Consider the following 12,175-nt stretch of genomic DNA (forward strand, 5'->3'; position numbering starts at 1 on the left):
GGGGCTCTGCAGATGAAAGGGCCCAAGAGCCCAGCTGGGCATGGGTGGGGCTGGCCTATGAAGGGAGACAAGATGGGACCACGCTAGGGGTCAATGTAGAGATCGGTCCTGCCTCTCTGGTCTCCGCACCTCTGAGTCATAGGACTGTAAACCCCCAGCATCAGGATCTGTCTGGCCAGGGCCCAGAGAGGGAGTAGCACTGGCTTGAGGACACAGCATATCAGGGACCCAGTCTGGCCTCTAGGTGCTGGACCCTGAGGCCCAGCTTCAGGCTGGGGAGCAGGACCCATGTGGAGATGGCTTCAGCTGTCCACGAGGTGAGGCACCAGGATAGTGCTGATCTAGAAGGCATGCCCCCGTCCCCTCCAGTGTGGCTCCAGGGTGCAGAGGCAGAACCGACCAGAAAAGGGCCAGGATGGGGCACCCAGGCCTTGGGGCCACAGGACAGGCCCTGAGGGCCTGGAGAAGTGCCTGTGTGAGTAAAGGACAGGAAACCCTCAACTGTCTGCTGGCCTGGAGAAAGCCCCACCCCTCTTGGGTCTCAGTTTCCCTCCAGTGCAAGAAGAAAAGGGATGAGGGGGTGTCTCCCCAAGGGCCTCTCTTCTCCTGCCTTTTGTTGATGTTGGATGTTCATGTGGAGCCACCAGTGGAGCCCAGCTGGCTACCCTCTCACATGCCAAGATCTACCTACAAGTCCCCATGAACCCCCGCCCAGCCCCCAGCCTGCTCCTTAACCCCCACACAAAGGGTGGGAGCCAGCAGCCTGGTGGCCTCTGTAACTGCTTCTCCAGGGAGTTTATAGCGGGTGCTGCCCGCCCTGGGAGGGAGGAAATGGACCTGTTCACAGGTAGTTGAGACAGGGAAGGAATAACCATATTAAAGGCCCCGGAGGTGGTTGGCCCCTACCCAGCTCCAGGCCCCCTCTGGCCCCACCCCTGCAAATCTCACACTCCCCAAGCAGCAGCTTTGAAGTCCCACAGGGGTGTGGTGAGGCCCTCCTCTGGCCTCCACTGTCTTGGTCCTGGAACCTTGGTTTCTTCCCTTCAGGGACTCTCTGAGCAACCCCCTCCTCCTCCCCAGGGCTGGGAACCAGGGGCAGCAGGCAGAGGACTAAGGACCCTACCTCAGTCCCCACCCAAATGTTGAAGGCCCCTGCCCCCCATTATCCAAGGAGAGCCTGGTTGGATGGGTGGATGTCAAGACCCCACTGGACTAAACTTTGCCCCTGCTCTGGGGTCTGTCTGGTCTGGGGGACATGGCCCTGCCCTGAGGTCTGGGGGACACAGCCTGGCCCTGGGCTCTAGTCTGGGGGCACAGCCTCTCCTGAGGTCTGGCCTAATGGCCTGAGGTGGCTGCACTCCCTCAGCTCTCCCCTACAGTGGACTTCCTGGCCCAGGCCCCACATCCCTGCTCTCTGCCACCCATTTCCTGGTGGGAACCCCACCCTCTCCATGAAGCCAGGAGTCCAGCCTCAGTCTGGATAGCACACCACCTCCCAGGGAGACACCCAAATCTCTCAGGGGAACAGGATGGCACCCCTCCCCTTCCCTGGTTGGGGGCGCTGCCTGCCAGCCCTCCTGTTCATAGGTATGGAAGACAGGTAAACTGAAGCCTACTGGATGAGGCTGTTCTCCAGGGTATGAGTTCATGCATGTGAGGCCATCCCCATTTACTACCTCCCTGTCACCCCAAAAACTGGGGCAACGGGGAGCAGCTCACAAATGACACTCCCACCCTTCACTCCGCTCAGTGACCTTGGTCCTGGAAAGTTGGGCAATGGCCCCTTTGCCACCTACTGGGTCACCTGGAAGGGCTTCCAGAAGGAGATGAGCATGGAGCGCTATGTCTCTGGCTCCAACGCCCTCTGTCCGGCCCCCTTAGGCCTCCTATACTTTTGAGGCCCAGGCAGGGTGCCCAGGGCACCAGGGAAGCCCTGGGGAGGGCCCCAGCCTGGGAGTCGCCACCTCCCAGCCTGGCAGTTGAGACAGTAGCCAGTCAGAAGGTGCTAATTGATATTTAGCTCTAGGCTGGCTCCTTGCTCATGTCTCTCCCTCTCTCTCTTTTTTTAATTTGAGTCCTTGGAGCCTACAGTAAACAGTCATTTGGCACTTGGGCCCTGCAAATTGGTGTTTATGGTGTGAGGACCAGGACTCGTCCACCCAAACATGGCTGGCTGGGAGGGACAGCACCCTCTCCCACCCACGGAGGCCCAATTCTGAGGGGACCATCACTCCCTCTGAAGTAGGAGGCTGATCTCCTTCCTGCAGCCCAGTCTGAGGCCAGCGGCTGGCAGGCTCACTGGACTGGCATCAGCCAGAATCCTGCTGGCCAGGTGCTGGTGTGGGTTGGAGGTGGTACTGCAGTCAATCCAGAGGGCTTCTAGGGAGAGGTGAGGCTTCTGTGGCAGAGGGCCCTCCAAAGGGAGCTCAGAAAGCTCACCAGAGCCCTTGCCTGCTTCCTGGGGGTGCTCTGCATCCAACCACAGCTCCTGTCACCTCCCTCAATGAGCTCCAAGTTCTGGCAGAAGTCAGGACTCTCTGCACACGCCCCTCTGCACCCCAGCGGCCACCTGAAGAACTGAAAACAGGAATGCAAGAGGGTGAACGATGGAATTCCAGGCACAGGCACACAGCAATGGGGAGAAAGGGACTTCCCCCCCTGTATGCCTCTTGCTTGGCAAGGGCCGTGGTGGAGAGGCAGGCAGGCCTGTGCAGAACCCCAGCAGCCCCTCAAGTCCCCCTGTTGCCCACTGTGCACCAGGTTCATCTCCCTACCTCACCTGGCACAGCCCAGCCCACCAGCTCCCAGATCCCCGAGAGGCAAGGCCGGGAGCCCAGGGCAAGGCTATTTGGAAGGAGTCCTGCAGAGTACATGTGCTTCTTCCCACGTGTGCTTTCAGTATCCAGATCTGAGCCAGAACCTCAGGAACTAATGTAGGGAAGCCAGTGGGGCTCAAGCCCACCATTTACCTGCTCAGACAAGGAGGGCAATGTGGCCCCTACCTGGAAACAGCTCAACCTACCTGGGGACAACCTCCTCTCCAAGCAGCAAGGGCACAGCCTAGCCCCCAAAGAGCTATGACAGTAACAAATATGGTAGGGACTCAGGTGAGAAAACTGCAGGTGGTAACTCTGCAGGTGGAGACCACACAGGTGGGAACAACAGAGGTGGGAGCACTGTAGGTGGGGATAATGCAGATGAGAACGATGCAGGTGAATACATTGCAGGTGAGGACAATGCAGGCAGAGAAGACATAATGGGGATGGACAATGCAGGTGGGGACACACCATGCAGGAACCATATAGGCTGGAACAATACAGGGTGAGATGACACAGATGGGGAGCCTACAGGAAAGGTGGGGATGCAGCAGATGGAGACAATACAAGGGGGCATGCTACAGGTGGGGTCACACACCGTGCAGGTGGGAGGCCTCAGGCTGAGACACACTTACAGGTGGCTCAGACAAGCCCTCTGCCTCTCTGTCACAGGACCTGTCGTGCCATAGGCAGGGAGAAGAGATATGCTCCTGACCCTGGGTCTAACCCTTTCCCTGAGCTTATACTCAACAGTAAGCTAAGCCAGCCTAGTCCCACAGGATCCAGGGTCTGCATCCCAGCTAGGCTGACATGTGGTATGTGACAGGCCACCATCACTCTGATATGCTTCCTCGGCTAGAGAGGGGCACATCAACTTCCTGTGTTCCCTCCTGTGACGGCCTGGGGTCCCCAAGCAGGCCCCTGGGTTGAGGGGCATGAGGACACTCCTAGGCCCTGGAACAGAACCAGAGGACTCCTTGGGCTCCCCCCACAGCTCGTACCTAGCACACTGGGCAGGCAGTAACATAGCCAACACTCCACCCAACAAGCCCCCAGCACACGGTGGTATCCAGCTTGTCTATTTCACCGTTGGGTGTGTTCTTTTTAGATTTTTCATTAGCCTAGTTAAGGAGGGATACTTTCCAGAACAGAAGCAACTCAAGTGCTGGCTGCCCCAGCCTCCTCAGCAACCTGGCCACCTGCTTGGGCTCTGGCCCTGAGTCCAGCTCCCTCTCCCCTTGTCCCCTTGAGCCTCAGAACAGGTTCCTTTTTGTCATGCACTCGGCCCCTCTGGCTGAGTGTCCCTCTCTGTGGCCAGGCCCTGAACAGGAGGCCTTTGAAGGTTTGGCTGAAAGACCACAATGCCCTGGCTTCTCAGATGGTAGGCTGCATACCGCCTACCCTCTCCCTGCCGCCTGCCTTGAATGCACCTGGGTTACCAGGCACCCTGCCCACCCCTCACAAACAGTCCTAACAGGGGTGCTGGAGGTGACAACCTGCAAGGGGGAGGGAGAGGCTGGAGACTCCCCCTAAAAAAGGGCTCCCCAAGTTTGGGTACCCAGATGGGCAGGCAGGTGGAGGTGTGGGGTCTGGAGTTGAGATGGTACCTGCCCTGCCTGCCTCTGGTGGAGACAGTGAGCTCTGAATGACTTACCCTAGTAAAGAGTCCAGAGCTGGAGGTGGCCTACAGCACCTGGCACAGAGGACCCCTTGCCCAGGAGGAGGGACAGGCAAGAGGCCTCTTCTGGGACTTGGGTCAGGGTGCGTGCAGGCAAGCACTGGCGGCAGATACCAGGACACCACGATCCTTCACCAGGCTTTTTAATCAACCTCGAAGCTCTGAAGAGCTCCAGTTAGGTGGAGGGTGTGATGGCAGAGTGGGGTTGGGCAGGAGGTGGGTTTCTGTTAAAGTACAATGGCTCCCAGCCTGGTGGCTGTGGCCTGGACAGGAGCGCCCCCACCTGACCACCTCCACCCCAGTCTCCTTCGGACGGGCAGTGGTGCCTCATATGGCAACAGCAAGCCTGCCTGGCTTTACTGGCTATGTCACAGCCCAGAGGCCCCCAAGGGCCTGAGGCTGCCCATCCAGTCTGCGTGACCCGTGACTGGGCCTGCTGGCTGCCCCCTGAGACTCACCCAGCTCTCCATCCAGTCATCTGCCCTGGAATCACCCACAGGGCATAGTGAGTGATTGTGGTCCACTGCCAAGGCCCTGCTGGGCGGCAGGAGATAGACAGACACAATGAAACAAAGGACTTCATCGTGTGTCCTGTGGAATAGAGGAAGCAGGCGAAGGGCAGAGAGGGCCAGGAGGGCTGTTTTAGATGGGGGGCACCGGGGGTTGACAGGCCTGACAAGGGAGGGAGCTCACCTGGAGGGGCAGAGCTTAGAAGCTAGGGGCTGGTGTGCTTGTATCTGCCAACTGGAAAGAGAGGGACCTGTCAGCAGAGGTCTGTGGGCACACTGGAGAGGGGGCTTCTCACTGGGGAGAACAGGGGTGGTACCCAAGGGGCTTCTAACAGGACTACTTGCTAGGTTCCAGGAACAGCAGGGTGCCTGACTCCATGGCCTGGACTCCGATCTGCATGTTGTCCAGGTGACTGGGCCTGGTGCCACAGACAGTAAGCAAGACTCACATGGATCCTTGAGAGTCCATGTCCTAACTCCTGCTTCTGAGGACAGTTGCATCTGGCTTGGGCCACTGGGGAATGGTGGCAGCCCAGGAGCCCTGCCCCACAGCTGCCGTCTTTTCCCAGGTCAGCTTTGTAGCAACTGCCACTGCAGGGTCAACCTTCTCCACACCTGGCTTCCTCCAGACACAGGGCTTTGGGGACCCACAGAGGCAATGAGTGAAGGAAGTGGCATGATGAGTATCCTCCAGTATTAGCACCAGCTGCCTCAGGCCTTCCCCTAGTCCTGCTGGGGCTGTAGGGGTGTATGGCTGTGAAGGGTGATGGTCAGAGCCAGGGACATGCCCAGGGCCCACTTACAAGCCATCGACTTCCCTGAGGCCACTGAGTGCAGACAACACCCAGGCAGGCACAGAGGAGAGAGAAGGTTATGGTGGGTTGGGGGTCAACCTTTCAGCCCAGGCACCAGCCAAGTGAGTGCAGAAGCCTATGTGAGATCCCAGGGCAGCCATAGCAAAGGGCTACCGACATGAGGGCTTGAAACAACAGGTGTGTACTCTCTCCCAGGTCTGGGGGCCACATGTTGGAAAGGTGTTTCAGGGCTGCCCTCCCTCTGAAGGCTCCAAGGGAGGGTCCTTCCTGCCCCTTCCAGCTGCTGGTACCCCAAATATCTCTAAGCTTGTGGCCGCATCACCCCATCTCTACCACAGTCATCACATGGCCATCTCTCCATATCTGTGTCTCTAATCTCCCCTTCTTTTCTCTCTACAGACATGTCATTAGCCTTGGCAGGGTAGCTCAGTTGGTTAAAGCATCATCCCAGTACACCAAGGTTGTGGGTTTGATGCCTGGTCAGGGCACATACAAGAATCAATGAATGAGCCCTGGATGGTGTGGCTCAGTGAATTGAGTGCTGGCCTGCAAACCAAAGGGTCACCAGTTCGATTTCCAGTCAGGGCACATGCCTAGGTTGTGGGCCAGGTCCCCAGTAGGAGTTGTGCGAGAAGCAACCACACATTGATTTTTCTCTCCCTCTCTTTCTCCTTCCCTTCCCCTCTCTCTAAAAATAAATATGAAAAACTTTTAAAAAAGATTTTCTCTCTCAAATCAATAAATTAAAAAATTAAAAAAAAAGATATGTCATTGGGTTGAGGGCTGACCTAATCCAGGGTCATTTCATCTCCATCCTTACCTTGATTACATCAGCAAGGACCCCATTTCCACATAACATCACAGTCCGGGCAGACAGGACTTTTGGGAGACACAGCTTTACCCACTGCAAGGCCTGTGGTAGAGAGCCAGGCACTGCTGTGCTGCTGTTTAGATGCACCTCATGCGAGACCTCAGGCCAGCACACATTGCTCTGAAGCCTCAGGCCCTAACCCTGCAGAATCCATGAGGTAGCATACATAAGGTCTGTTGTTTTAAGCCACTGAGGTTTGCAGAACTTGTCACCAGGTCACAGAATCCAGAACGGGGACCAACTGTTCCCTCTCCTGGTGTTTTCATAACCCCATGTGTGTTCAATACCTCCCAGCCCAGGGAGAGTCCTGCTCTGTCTGTCTTCTGTCTGGGCTTGAAAGAGGAAGAGGCCCAAAGAAAGGGACAGACTCCAGCCCCCTCCTACCTGGGGGTGGGTCCCAAGAAGACAGCTCTGCCCAGGTGGAGCCTATGGCCATACCCCTCACATTCTGAGTCACCCCCTCACCCATGGGGGCCCAGCCCCTTCCTCTCTCCCCACCCCCATCTTGCTGTGTGCCACAGCTCCACACCCTGGTCAACTTTCTCTAGCAAGCCACATGTCTTCCAGGCCCTCCCTGGCCACACTTCAGGAACCACCAGGGCAAGCCCGCAGGTCACTGGGGCTCCTCCCGCCTATCAAGTTCCCAACTTCACTGGAATTGCTGCCCCCAGCATGCCCTCACCACATCCCTGTGTGGGCCCTCATCCAGAGAACCCTGCCCCTTTGCCTACACAACCCTTTCACCAAACAGGGCACACCCAGGCATTCTCCAAAGACAAAAGGAAGCCACCCCAGCAGTCCTCATCAATACATCTCTCCCATGTGACTTTTTCCCACACAAGAAATGGTGGAATCTGAGTTCTGGTTCACCTTGAACAAGCCTCACCTGATGCCAGGCCTAGTGTTGAAAGTCCAGCAATGGTAGCTCACCCACACTGTCTTCCCCACATGTGGAGCTGCTCCCTGCTCTGTGCTGGCCCCCACCGACCTAGCTGCACCCCCAGCCCCATTCCTGGAGAGCTCCTACTACAGTAGGCCTTGGGATGGAGCAGCTCCACTCCCTCAACCCTGTCCTCTTTTGCGGCAGCACACAGCAAAATTCCCGGGGAGCTCTGGGCTCAGACACAGGCCCTTCAGGTGGCCAGACAAACTGCAGCTGAGGGTCCACTTGGTTGTTTTGCAGTATTTGAGAGAGGGATTTCTCGATCTTCCTAAGAACATATCTGGCCTGCGAAGAGATGGAACAGGCTACTCTTCCCTTCCCCAGGGCCCCAAAAGAGGGCAGGCTCCAGGGCTAATGGCTTTACTGCAGGTGAAGAGAGCAGAGGGCAGAGGACAGACGGGGCCCAGGGGAGGGTTGAAACCATCCACCCCTGACAAGGTAATTAAGGGACATGAAGGGGTATTGCCCTGTGCTCCCCCGCTCCCTGAACCCCAGCCACCTTCCATGTTGAGCAGCAGAAGCAGAGCCCTGTGCAGGAGTTGCCAACATGGAAGCTGGGAAAATTGTTGTCTCTGGCCCAGGAAGAAGAGACCCACAGCCTGGCCCCACGTGCCAGCCACTGCACTCAAGGTGTCCCAGCTGTGAAATCGTGTCGCATGGAGCCAGCCTGGATGCCCTGCAGCTTGTTTATGCCTGCCCAAGTGTCCAGCCATGTCGTATAGCGACAGCATGGCACCACGAAGGTCTACGGGTGGAGGTGTTTTGTCTTTGCTGGGGCATGGGTTTTACTGGGGCTTACACAGATGTACTATTTCCAAAGCTCACTGAAGATGTGTGCAATTATGCCTCAGAGTGAAAAAGGAAAACCCGAAGAGGCCAGGCCGGCCCCAGCTGCCCCCTCACCATGGCGATCCCAGGGCCCTCACTGGATACCAGGGCAGCCTGTCCTGTCCTCAGGCCTCGATTTCCTCTTCTGTGGGAGGTGGAAGGGGTGGGTCCTAAGACTCTAGGACAGGCCTTCTATCCCTAGTAGAACAGGATCAAGGACTGGTCTCTCTTGGGATCTGGGCTTGTAGAGAGTAAGGCTGGAGGTATGGACCCCAAGCAATGGATGCCCACAGACCTGGGAAGGAGGGAAGTGACAAGGGCCCAGAACATGACCTCTCTCCACAGTGCAGTATGCCCTCCATCTCAGGGCTGGGTGAGACAGAGCCAGGCTTAGGTGCAGAAGGGAGTAGGGGTGCTCAGGGTCTCCTCCTAGAGCTCACTCTGCCCTTCTCTCCCAAGTGCAGACTCCTCAAAGCGCACCAGGGCTTGCATCCCAACCCACAAAGACACCATATGCATGGGCAGACATTTGCCAGCAGAGCCCCCCCACCCCCAATCCTAGGGCCTTGGGGCCAGAAGAGGCTAGCTGGCTGTCCATCCCCACCCCATGTCACCAAGGGTTCCCTGGGCTAGCAGCATCCGAATCAAAGGGAACCTGTTATAAATGCAGATTCACAGGCCTCGCCCAGCACTGCTGACATGGTTAGCTTATGTGTTACCTTGGCTGGGCTGATGGACGGCCAGGTGGGTAAAGCATCATTTCCAGATGTCTATGCGGGTGCCCCAGATGAGATTAACATTTGACTAGGTGGCCTGAGGGAAGAAGGTGGCCTTCACCAAAGCAGGTGGGCCTCATCCAACCAGCTGAAGGTCCACACAGAACAAAATGGTAGAGGACAGGCAAATTCGCTCTCCAGACATTCGTCTCAGGGACGTCTGTCTTGCCTGCCCTCAGACTTCAGAGCCCACCTCCTGACTGGGACTGCCTTACCTGTCCCCTCTCGTGTCTCCCGCATGCAAATGTCTGGTCGTGGGACTTCTCAGCCCTGTAACCACAGGAGCCAATTCCCATGATCAACATTGTCTCATGTCTCCATACACCCTATTGGTCTGTTTTCCTGGAGAACCCTAATACGAGGGGGGACACAAAAAACCCAGAATTTATTAGTTAAAAGTTGTATATTTATCCTTACATGTTTAAGCCTCTGTCACCTTCAAAGTACTCTCCATTTGATGCAATACACCTATTGAGACATTTTTTTCAAAATACTCAAAACACTTTTTGAACTCATCGATTTTGATGCCTTTTAGTGCTTCTGCCGTTTTTTGTTTCACCTCTTCCACATCAGCAAAAACGTTTCCCTTTGAGGACTTTTTTCAACTCAGGAAACAACAAGAGTCACTCGGGGCAAGATTGGATGAAAAGAGAGGGTGAGGCATGGGGGTTGTGCCATTTTTGGTCAAACACTGCTTAACACTCAGGACCATGTGGGCAGGTATGCTCATAAATCACCCGCGCCAGCTGGTTCACTGATACAGATGGGTTCCTTAGAACACTCACCTAGCAGGGGGAGCCTGTTCTACAAGGGGATCACCCTCCACAAGATAATTCTGGTTTTGTGGGGTTATTCTGGGTCCCCCCCCCGTTGTACATCCATGGACTAGGAAACAGGCAAAGGGACCAAAGGCTCAGAACCCTCCAGCTGAGATGAGCTGAGGGTTAGGATACACACAGCCTTAATGACAAAACCAGCTCCTCCTTCCCCATTGACATTCTCTCCCCAGAGACCAAACCCTAATCACTGTGAAGAGTGGGGCCAGCAGCAGGGGCCTCACTGGGCGCAGGCAGACTACTTGCCAAGGCCCCAGTGCTGCGGGGGCATCTGGATTCCGCTCCTGCCCCTGTGCTCCGGCTGTCCTTTCATCCATGCAGCCATCTTCCTTGGGAGACTACTATTCAGCATCCCTATATGTTGACCTTAACCTATCCCTATCCCTTAACCTTGGCCTAAGGACCCCCAGAGTGGAGGAGCTCAACCCAGCCCCCTTCCCCAACACGGTCAGACTAGAGTGAGGATCTGGGCGCTGGGGGCTTCCGCCTGACTGTGGAGGAACCCATGCTGGTGGCCCTTTAGCCAGCTCACCTTGCCCCTTCCTGGCCAAAGCTGGGCAGGTACCCCACTCACTGAATCCCCAGGGTGTCTATCCTACCAGCCTGGGAGGTCCTGGCTCCCAAGGTAACCAGGGCCTCAGTTTCCCCAGGTAACAGCTTAGCACTTCTTGGCTCCCTGACAGATCTTCTGCTACGGTCACAGCTGAGGTCCCCATACCTGCATGGCCTGAAGAAGGTAAATTCCTTAACCTGCCAGAAGGTACACAGGAAGCCATCTTGTTCTCTTTTTAAGCTGTGTATCTTTCACATGCTCTTTCCTGTCTATACTCTTCACAATTAAAAAAAAAAATTAAAGGATGCTTCTAAAGACACATGAGCCCCTGCAGACTGGTCATGGGCCAGTTCTCCAGGACTGGGAGCCAGCACCACCTGGAGCTCCTGTGCCCATCCCTGGAGGGACAGACCCCTGAGACTCTGCATGAGCAACCTTGGAGTGTTTACGGCGTTGGTATTGGGGGTCAGAGCTGAGATCCAGATCACACATAGGTGGCTAGGTGTGGTAGAGTCTGGGGCTGGTGAACAGAGCCAAAGGGTCTGGCTCCCAGGGCAGAGGGTCCTCATCGTCTCTGGAGAGGAGCTAGTGTTTGTGACAGGAGGGCTGACTGGGAGGATGGGCAGCCCCTAGAAGCTGGTGAGTTCTGGAGCCCCAGCCCAATGAGCAGGCCCTGCCCAAGGGAGGCAGGTGAGCAAGGTGGGCAGAGAGGGGGCAGGAAAGACATCTCCACCACCCCCATCCCCACCAGGCCAGGAACACACCTCAGGCCTTCCTCTGCCAGGCAGGCCACTGGGCCAGGGTCCAAGTGACAGTTCTGCTTTGCACCCTCCACAACATGCAGGGTATGGAGGCTGAAGAGTTCCCCAGCAATCTCCCTAAAGCCTCTTGTTTGGGGGGACCCCTCGCAGCGGCACGAGGATGGAGAGAAGGAGGTGCCCAGGTAGCAGAAGGGGGATACTAAGGCCGGCGGGATGCCAGAGTAAAGTCCCAAGTAGGGGCCCACAGCCAGGCCCAGAGCCTGGAGAACGCAGAGAGGGCCGCGATGGTCCTCACCTCCCTTCTGAGCAGCTCAAAGAGGATTCCCGGAGCAGGGGGGCTCCCTCTTCTTGTCACCTGGACCTCCTTGGGGGCACCACTGTTCCCCACTAGGCTCCTACTACTGACACCTTTTTATTTGATCTGTGGCCAGCTCCCCCGCAACAGCTCCTCCAGCAAGCTCTGTGCTACGTGGGTCGCAGCAGGTGTCTCCAGGGAGCTAGCGCCCCAGAAACTCCCTTCCCTCGGTGGCGGCCTGCACGTGGCAACGGTTTCCACAATACCGGAGAGATGGTATCCTCTCCGCGGGGAGCTGGTGGCCGGGGAGGGGGTCCGGCACCCTGGCGCTGCAGCTCCGGAACCCCAGTATCTGCTCGAGCCTCAGTTCCAGTATCCGCAAAAATACTGGAATGTTCGTAGGTTCCACAAACCGCCTTCCCGCTAGACCCGCAACGCAGGCGTAAATGGACTTCATCCCAGAGTGGTGCGCAGGCGCAGCAGTGGGGGGGGAG

The 12,175-nt window shown here is 56.8% G+C and overlaps 1 long non-coding RNA gene across 2 annotated transcripts; it reads right to left on the reverse strand.

Annotated features, from left to right (window-relative positions):
- Positions 1 to 809: 809 nt before the first annotated feature.
- LOC123479745 (uncharacterized) lies at positions 810 to 12,135 on the reverse strand. 2 transcript variants are annotated; one of them, XR_008427589.1, is made up of 3 exons: positions 11,682 to 12,135; positions 9,452 to 9,588; positions 810 to 2,577 (listed from the first exon to the last, which is right to left on the reverse strand). It is a non-coding gene; the product is annotated as an uncharacterized lncRNA (long non-coding RNA). The 2 variants fall into 2 exon arrangements; XR_006655470.2 differs by having other exon boundaries at positions 11,390 to 12,135.
- Positions 12,136 to 12,175: the final 40 nt, after the last annotated feature.

Source organism: Desmodus rotundus, chromosome 9, assembly GCF_022682495.2.
Source record: "Desmodus rotundus isolate HL8 chromosome 9, HLdesRot8A.1, whole genome shotgun sequence".
In the NCBI taxonomy this organism is placed as follows: Eukaryota; Metazoa; Chordata; class Mammalia; order Chiroptera; family Phyllostomidae; genus Desmodus; species Desmodus rotundus.